We start from the raw sequence: 9,346 nt of genomic DNA on the forward strand, positions 1-9,346 counted from the left end.
AACGTCAGCTTTACTGCTCCTCTGATGCTGCCTGGCCTGCTGTGTTCCTCCAGCTCCACCCTGTTATCTCTGACTCCAGCATCAACAATTCTTACTACCTCTCTCATTAGAGGTGACATAGCTTGATCATTCAAAAGACCAGAGTTCATACCAAATCTCCACCCAACAAGGGAATTATTTCTGGATTACTGTATTATTAATCACATTAATTATGTTGCAATATGTAACTAACTTTAATAATAGAATCATGCCTTAAACTTTCTAAAAGAATTTTGACAGGAGATTGATACGATGATTTGTTCAGACTTGAAAAAGATATTGCCTGCATACCAGAAATATTACTTAACCCCGATATGTACTATCATTCTTGAATTGAGTTTTACTGCAAGTCAGTTCATTGCTACCGTTACAAACATATTTATGTACCAAGTCATGCTTGAAGGCAGATTATTTCATTACTATTTGAATTGTAATATATAATTCAAATTTGCTGTACTCCTTATACAAAGTGGTCTTCCAGACAATGGTGTAATTAACAGTTTCACACACTGATACTTTGTTCACTTTTGTGGTTCACCCTCAATTTCACAATGCAACTATGACTGTAGTTGTGGTTAATACTATATCTGGCGTTTTTAGGGAAAGGAAGCTGGTTCATCCATCAGGGCAGCATGGTGACTCAGTGGTTAGCACTGCTACCTCACAGCACCAGGAACCTGGGCTCAATTCCGTCCTTGGGCGGCTGTCTGTGTGGAGTTTGCACATTCTCCCTGTGTCTGCGTGGGTTTCCTCCCACAGTCCAAAGATGTGCAGACTAGGTGGATTGGCCATGTGAAATTGCCCATTGTGTGTTCAGGGATGTGTAGGTTAGTTGGGTAATAGGGGGAATGGATCTGGGGAGCATGCTCTGAGGGTCAGTGTGGACTTGTTGGTTTGAAGGGCCTGTTTCCACACTGTAGGGATTCTATGAATGCTGTGCAGCTAATACAGCTGACTTCCCTCAATGTAAGGCACGATAAGTCAAGGTAATAATTTATATCTGGTGTCATCAAGTTATTGGCAAATCCTTCTAATAGGCAGCATCAATTGATTTATCTCTCAGCAGAGGCAAATTGATAGACTTGTTCTAGATGTCATTCTGCCTATTTTCTTCATTATAGCCATGTGCGAATCAGCAAAGTAGGGTCAGGTTTCAATAAGGTCTGAACTCCTTGGCTGATGTCAAAGTTGAGTTGAAAAAGATGTGTTTCTGTAATAATGCTGACATGCTGTTTCATTTTATCCACGATTTCCACCACAAAAGAAAATCTTTATATACTTGGAACCCAAATGGGTGGATTGATCTCATCATTGGATAGGCAGGAGAAAGCAAAGTATTAATGAATTCACATGAAAGTACATAACGATTTTGAAGCAAACATGCCTCATCAATACAGGGTAGAAACTACTCAAATTAAAATTGTTCAGCTCCAAGGAGGAAGATTTGTATATCTAACACATAGTTGGTGCACAATGTTCAGCACTGCTCACAGCTTCTGAAAAAGGCTGTGTCCATGTGTAGCAAATACTGGGCAACATCCAGGCTTAGGCTGAAAAGGGACAGGTATCAATTGTGCCGCACATGTTCCATGCAATGACCATCTCCAACAAGAGAGAATCTCACCAATACTTTTTGACACTCAATGGAGTTATAAGAACATAAGAACTAGGAGCAGGAGTAGGCCATCTGGCCCCTCGAGCCTGCCCCGCCATTTAATAAGATCATGGCTGATCCTTTTGAGACTCAGCTCCACTTACCCGCCCACTCACCATAACCCTTAATTCCTTTACAGTTCAAAAATTTATCGAGCCTTGCCTTAAACACATGCAGCGAGGTAGCTTCAACCGCTTCACTGGGCAGTGAATTCCACAGATCCACAACCCTTTGGGTGAAGAAGTTCCTCCTGACCTCAGTCCTACATCTGCTTCCCTTTATTTTGAGGCTATGCCCTCTAGTCCTAGTTTCACCTGCTAGCGGAAACAACCTCCCTGCCTCCACCTTATCTATTCCCTTCATAATCTTATATGTTTCTATAAGATCTCCCCTCATTCTTCTGAATTCCAATGAGTATCATCCCGGCCTACTCAGTCTCTCCTCATAATCCAACCCTCTCAACTCTGGAATCAACCGAGTGAATCTCCTCTGCACCTCCTCCAGTGCTAGTATATCTCTTCTCAAGTAAGGAGACCAAAACTGCACACAGTACTCCAGGTGTGGCCTCACCAGGACCCTATGCAGCTGCAGCATAGTCTCCCTGTTTTTAAACTCCATCCCTCGAGCAATGGCAGACAAAATTCCATTTGCCTTTTTAATTACCTGCTGCATCTGCAATCCTACTTTTAGCGATACATGCACAAGGACACCCAAGTCCCTCTGCACAGCAGTGTGCTGCAATTTTTTACCATTTAAAACATTGTCCATTTACCATCACTGAAGCCCCCAACTTCAACATCTTAGGGATTACCATTAAGCAGAAAATGAACTCGACCAGACTTAAATATTGTGGCTGTTCCAGCAGGTCGTAAGGTAGGAATTCTGTAATGGGTAACTCAACTCCTATCTTCCTGATGCTTGTCCACAAGGCAAAATCAGGAGTGTGATAGAATATTCTTCTGTTGCCTGGGTGAGTGCAACCCTAGCAACACCCAAAAAGCTCAATGCTATTATGAAACTGTCTGCTTGATTGGCACCTCATCCCCCATCTTCAACATTCATTCCCTTCACCACTTACACTGAGTGGCATCAATGTGTACAATCTATAAGGGGCATTGCAAACTGTTCAAAGTTCCTCCAACAGCAAACCTGCATCCGCTATCAACTAGAAGGACAAGGGCAAATGATTCATAGACATACCTTGACCTGAATCTTCCCCTCCAACATATTATTCTGATACCATTCCTTCATTGTCACTGTATTAAAATCATGGCACTCCCTTCCTTACAGTATCTCTAAGAACCGCATTGGCTCAAAAAGCCAACTCACCATCAGCTTCATTAGAGCAATTGGGAATGGATAAAAATGCTGAACTGGTCAGTTACTCCTGTATCACATGAACAAATATATTTTAAACAAGCAGTTCAAGGTAACTTTGTTTTAACAAATTGATTTTGAGCTCTTTGAGGATGCACCAAGCAGAGTGGATAAAGGGGAACCTATATATTTGGATTTCCAAAGGGCATTTGATCATGTGCCACATAAAAAGGTGGGTTACTATATATGCTAATAGTCTATGGGGTGATATATTAGTATGGATAGAGGAGTGACTAACTTATCTAACTAACTAAAAATGTATATATTGTACATGTGAAGAAAAAGAGCAAGAATATTATTCAGTATAGAATGAGTGGCAAGTTAGGTGTCGGACAAAAGCTTCACTTTGCAGACAACCATGAGCAACTAGACATGAATATCAATGTGGAAAATTATCAATGCCACCACTGAGACTCCCAGGTGTTTGCAGAGGATTATCAGAATGTCTCCTCATTTATCAACTCTTTTATAACTTTTTCAATACATTCAACGATCCACACTTCAAGCACAGTATTAGGGGTATGACAGAACTAATCAGGGCCAAACCATGATGCTGTTCATATTCTACTCAAGCATCTTTCCAAAGCTACTTCATGTGGTGAAGTGAACGGAATGACCATTCAGAAAAGTTGCTTTAGCTATTGGCCCCAGCCTCCTGAGACCAGGGAAAGAGAGAGCCAGGCAATTTGCTAGAATTATGGTGTTGATAATAGTGCTGATCTTGTTAGACTGTCAAGTATATGTGGAAGGAGGTGAAAAAGAAATGAGCAAGTGAAATGCAAATTTACCAAACTGAATATAGGAAAAAATAAGATGTTATTTTTCCTGCTACCTTGAGTTAACCAGAAAATAATAAGCTTCACACTCGCTTTCCTCTTTTTTTAAAACTATTTGTATTTTTAGCAATTATCAATTGTAATATGGACTGAAATTTTAATCACTTGTGAGACATGGGTGTCACCGGCTGGGCCAGCATTTATTGCCCGTCCCTGATTGCCCTTGAGAAGTTGGTGGTGAACTGCTTTCTTGAACCGCTGCAGTCCATAATGTAACTTCTGATTTTGTCACTGTATGTCTATAGTTAAATCTGTTTTATTGCATGAATGTACAGAAGACATAATGTATTAAGTCAAATTTAGCCCCATTGAATTTACCATTTTGGCAACATAAGGGTTAAATGAGTCAAAATGGGAATGACCAATTTATCTTTGCAAATAGGATTTAAACAGAAAAGGAATGCCTTAAAGAGGAAACAGGCATTAGAATGATCAAGAAGCCTGCAATTATAAGGGTCAGGAAACATGTAACAACATCTGTGATTATCAAGACACCCACAGAAAGAATCTCATTAAGAGAAATTTAAATCTCTTTATGATTTCACTGTGGTTAGAGAAATAGGTGGGTGGGGAGGTCTTGAAACCGTGTGAAGAATTTATCATGTGACACAACCATTTGAAATTTTGGCACTCTTGCAACAATCAAAAAGGGGTATCTTGAAGCTGATCATTGAAACTACAGGGACTCTGTCTATGAGGAGTGACATTGTCTCACAGAGCAAACAGGCAGGGAGCAATCAATCTGATCAGCACAGATTTTGAACACACGTAGATGGATATAACAAAGTGTATCTTGACTATGTTGCTCACTGTGCAACCTGCTGTAAACCAACACACCACAGATTATGTCTCTTCCCAAAGATCCTAACTGGTATTCTAAATGTGAACAGGCACTAGGGTATTGTACTGTTCAGGGAAAATGTAACCTTCAGAATCTTGTTTGAGTTAAATCAGAGAATTAAAGGCAAAGTTCTAGTTTTCTTTAGTTGAATTAAAGACAGAAGGTCTGCTTGAAAGAGGCTAGCATTTCCTTTTGATGTTAAATTAGATAGACTGTGGGGCATGGCTTAGAACTTTGCGAAGGTTCAGCTTTTTCGGTATAATTCAGACAATTGGATTTGTAAATCTTTGATCTCAGTTTAAATAAAACAGGGAGCTGTTCAAAAGAGGTTCCTTACCCTGCAATTTTAAAGGTGAAACATGAATTTGATTGGATAGATTCAGGTTTTGCTCAGTATTTATAAAATAAGGGCACAATTATGTTGAAATTATGATTTGGAAACATTTTTCAATATATTTAGCTCAAGAATTCTATAATCTTATACGTTTGTCAGTGTCATTATTTGTTCGATTCAAATTTTAACTTACAATAGTTCAAGTGTTGCACAAACTAGAAAGTAAATGGCACAGTTGCAGATGTTTTGCATAAAATGTAGCACAGATATATATCCAGCGCAAGACACTAGGATATCATTGTGCCGAGACTCATTATACAGTAGTGTTATTATATATTACTACAACATGGCATCCAATGTAGGTCTCAGTCAAATTAGTCAAATTATCATTCAGGAAACTATTACTGCTCAATGGGGTAGCACACTGGAAATCAAGACCCACAATTCCTGGATTTGCTATAAAAGTTAAAGATTTTAAAAAGTACACAGAATTCTCCAATTTACCTGACTTTTAGACCAACAGTAACAGAAAGCACGGACCAGATTTAATAAGTACTAGTTATTACAAATAAGTAGATTGTAATTGCAGATAAATAATTTTGAACTGTCAACATATGATGCAACTAGTTACAACACTAACCCACTTATAAATCTCCTCATCCACACACACGTACAGACTACCACAAAAATAAACCATTGGTGTTATGGGTGGAGCAAAAGTCTGGGGAGGCATTTCAATGGTCCCTGTCCACAAGGTTTGCTGAGATGATCCCGTTGCTGTTCAGGATTCTGCTTCTGAATCTTCCTTCACTTGTTTGCTGAAGGCACCGGTCACTACTTCACACTTTTAATGGTCTCGGACTTATTCATTAAAAGTCACAGCTTACAACAACTGATGAGCAGAAATAAATAGTCTCTCTTCAGGCTTGATAAGCTTTTTACCACAGCAAAACAGTTCCTTTCTTTCCAGAGAATTGATGGCTCTTGCCCTGAGTATATACGCCAAGCAGTTTGACTATGTGGGAGCCAATCACATCGTTGTTGGCAGGTTTGTTTTTGTCATGGATTTCTAATCGTTAGTCCATAGACCAATCAGATACTTGTTGCTGGCTGAAGCTCCAACAATAAACACCCCTTGTCTCCAGTTCATCTGTAACTAGGCCCTGCCTATTGCTTGAACAAAAAGCTGTATAAACAGTACATACAATAACTATCATACTACTTGCTTTTAAAAAGAGCAGAAATCCATCCACAATCTCTGGCTTTTAAACTAGTTCTTTTTCCTATTTCAGTCCTCAATGAAAATACAAAAAAAGAGTCTTTACAGCACTAAAAACAACTTTCATCAAGTTCACAGCACATGACATTGCCTGACTTGGAAGGTGAGTAAGCCAATTCCTCTTTACAGAGTCTGGACTGATGCAGAAGAGACGTTGGTTGTTTTACCCTCATTTATCTCTTCGTTCTTTGTTCTAACCAAGATCACCTTTACAGTACAGAGAACTGGTTTAACAATGATGGCATCCAAAATCCACTTTATCAGAAGCCACCTACATTCATGCCTTTTCACTCACCTGGTTCAACTAATTCTAAATTGTGGGAGATCTGGCTGTCTCTGTCTCCTTTTTTGGGACTGTAACATCTAATGTACTCTAAAGAGGGTGGAGATTTATTGAAAACTTTTTTTCTGGAATGGGAGACTTGAATGTACCAAGAAATAATTCTCCAACTTAGAGTGGTTCTATTTCACTTACATACCCTTTTTGTGAAAATTGAATCAGAAAGAGAAACTAATAACTTGCAACAAGAATTTTCTGAATGGAGACCTAAATGGAATAGGTTGGCAAAGCCGACTTCTTGCCTTTTCCTGAAGTCTATCTTCTAACTATACCATAATGATGGTATTAAATTGTAAATTGCTGGCATGTTAACAGTTGAGAGCAGTTTACAGATCCTACCTTAGAATACCTTGTTGGGGCCAAAATCAGATCAGCCACAATTATATCAAATGCAAAGCAGGTTGAATAGCCTACTTTAGCTCCTGATTCATACAGATCTAATACTGGGTTCTTTGACAACCTATCAGTTTCATATTGAGATAAAATTGTGGTAGAATATTGTCACCATCAAGCTCAGAGGAATGAATAAAGTCCTCTCCTTCCCACTCAAAGTTGGTATAACAGAGTTTTATGTTAAAATAGATATATTTATTTCCAATTTGGTAAGTACTCGAACATGCATCAAAGCTACAAGGAAATAAGCTAAGCAGACCTCTTGAAGTAATCAAAGTTAAGAAGGTGATTTTACTTTAAAATTCCTTGGTAATAAACATAAAAATTATGGAAAAGATAAAATCCATCCCAATTTCCAAGCCAAACACATTCACTAGCATGCGAGCAAGCAGAATAAGGCCAATTCTCGGGCATGACTGGAAACTTACTTTCATTTCCTTTGTGGAGAAATATAGAGTGAGGGGCTATAATATATAAAAAATTGAAAGAGATTGGAGACACATAACTGGTTTGACAGCATCCATGAAGAGATCTGTGTGTTTCTCACTGCAAAGATGCCACCAGACCTGTTGATTTGTCCTAGCAATTGCTGATTTTATTTTCACTTTCCAACATCTACAGCATTTTGCTTTTGCTTCAGAATGATAGTGGTTAATTTAGGTTTGTGACTGCTTTATTGAATTTCGAATGCTTAATTGAGATTACTCTGTAATTCTACTGGAACAGCGTTTTTGCTTTGCTGGATAAATTCAGTGAAACCTTGCTCAATTCCTTTCTTCCCTTTATCCACCAACACGTTTCAACCATCATCTCAGTACACATGATTGTGTGCCGAGAATATGACAAAAGAAGCAAAGAAAAAGCTGCAACTGCAGAAGGTGTAACACTGTCCATTTCCTCCCTCCCTTTTTAGTATCCAAGGGCCCAAACACACCTTCCAGGTGAAGCAGCACTTTACCTGCATTTCACTCCATCTAGTCTACTGTATTTGCTGCTCACAATGTGGGAAATGAAGCATAGATTGGGTGACTGCTTCACAGAACACCTATGTCTGCAAAAAGAACCTGAGTTTCCAGTTGCCTGCCACTTCAACACACCACCTTGTTCCCTGGCTGACATCGCTGTCTCAGGCTTGGTGCAGTGGTCCAGCAAAGCTCAGTGCAAGCTGGAAGAAGAGCACCTCATTTTCCAGTTGGGGACCCTGCAGCCTTCTGGACTCAGTATCAATTTCAACAACTTTAGGGCTTGAACTCTCCCATATCCTTACTCCAAAGCCCACACACCAGGCCTTGTTATCACTGTCTGCTATTGCACACTACCATTGTTAGCCATTAGCTGTCCCTGTTATGAGTTATTCACCCTCCTAGCTGGATTGTTATCTACTCCTTTGTCTGTCCAACTGTTCTTGTCTCTCTTTGGGCTGTATCCCCATCATCCACCCTATCTTCTGTATATAAACTGACATTTTCCTAGCTACCATTAGTTATGAGGAAGGGCCACTCAACCTGACATGTTACCTCTGATTTCTCTCCACAGCTGCTGCCAAACCTACTGAGCTTTTCCAGCAATCTCTGTCTTTGTTAAAGAAAAAGCTGTGTCTGCAACATGAACAGAAGGTCTCAAAAAGAAACAATGGTTCCTGGTGATGCAGTGAATTAGAAGTAAATTTTTGTGAATAAGCATTTATTTGTATGGAGCTAACATATTTTTTGTCTGCAATAATGTATCATTTAATTTATATGTTCACATTTTAAGATGTTCATTCAAATGCTTGTTATTTCCTGAATAAAAGTTTGAAGCTGAACTAAATGCTTCCTTCATTCCTTCAAGTTTTTCAAAATGGTCCATAATCTCATGCCTGCTGTGCAGGCCTTATTCACTCAGGACATATCTGACACATTTCCCTTTTCATGAGGTGATTTTATCAATATCACATAAAGCTTAAAATCATATTGGAGAAAAAAAAAATCCTAAGCGTTTCAGTACAGTGCCTCCTCTTTATTTGACCTTACATGCTTAATGTGAGTAATAACCAACCACCTAGTGTCAGTGAGTTCCAAGTGGTAGTAGCCAATCAGATTGCTACCAGTGCCAACTGTCTCCAGCTTTTGGAGTGGGAGATGGTCAGCTGTTGGCAATTGGAATCAAATAATCCCATGTGGTCTCAAATAAGGATTGGCAATGTAAAAAAACAAGAACTGTGATTGTTGGAAATCTGAAACTAAAACAGAAATAGCTGGAGGAACTCAGCAG

At 39.2% G+C, this 9,346-nt stretch overlaps 1 long non-coding RNA gene across 1 annotated transcript in view; it reads left to right on the plus strand.

Moving 5' to 3' along the window:
* The window catches only part of LOC125484175, a 9,486-nt gene extending 750 nt beyond the window's left edge, over nt 1–8,736 (plus strand). The window contains exons 2-3 of the long non-coding RNA XR_007263014.1: nt 6,374–6,463; nt 8,630–8,736. This is a non-coding gene — a long non-coding RNA (uncharacterized LOC125484175). The remainder of the gene's footprint in view (nt 1–6,373; nt 6,464–8,629) is intronic.
* The last annotated feature ends 610 nt before the right edge of the window (nt 8,737–9,346 follow it).

The sequence above is a fragment of the Rhincodon typus genome, chromosome 10 (assembly GCF_021869965.1).
Source record: "Rhincodon typus isolate 14 chromosome 10, sRhiTyp1.1, whole genome shotgun sequence".
NCBI lineage: Eukaryota > Metazoa > Chordata > Chondrichthyes > Orectolobiformes > Rhincodontidae > Rhincodon > Rhincodon typus.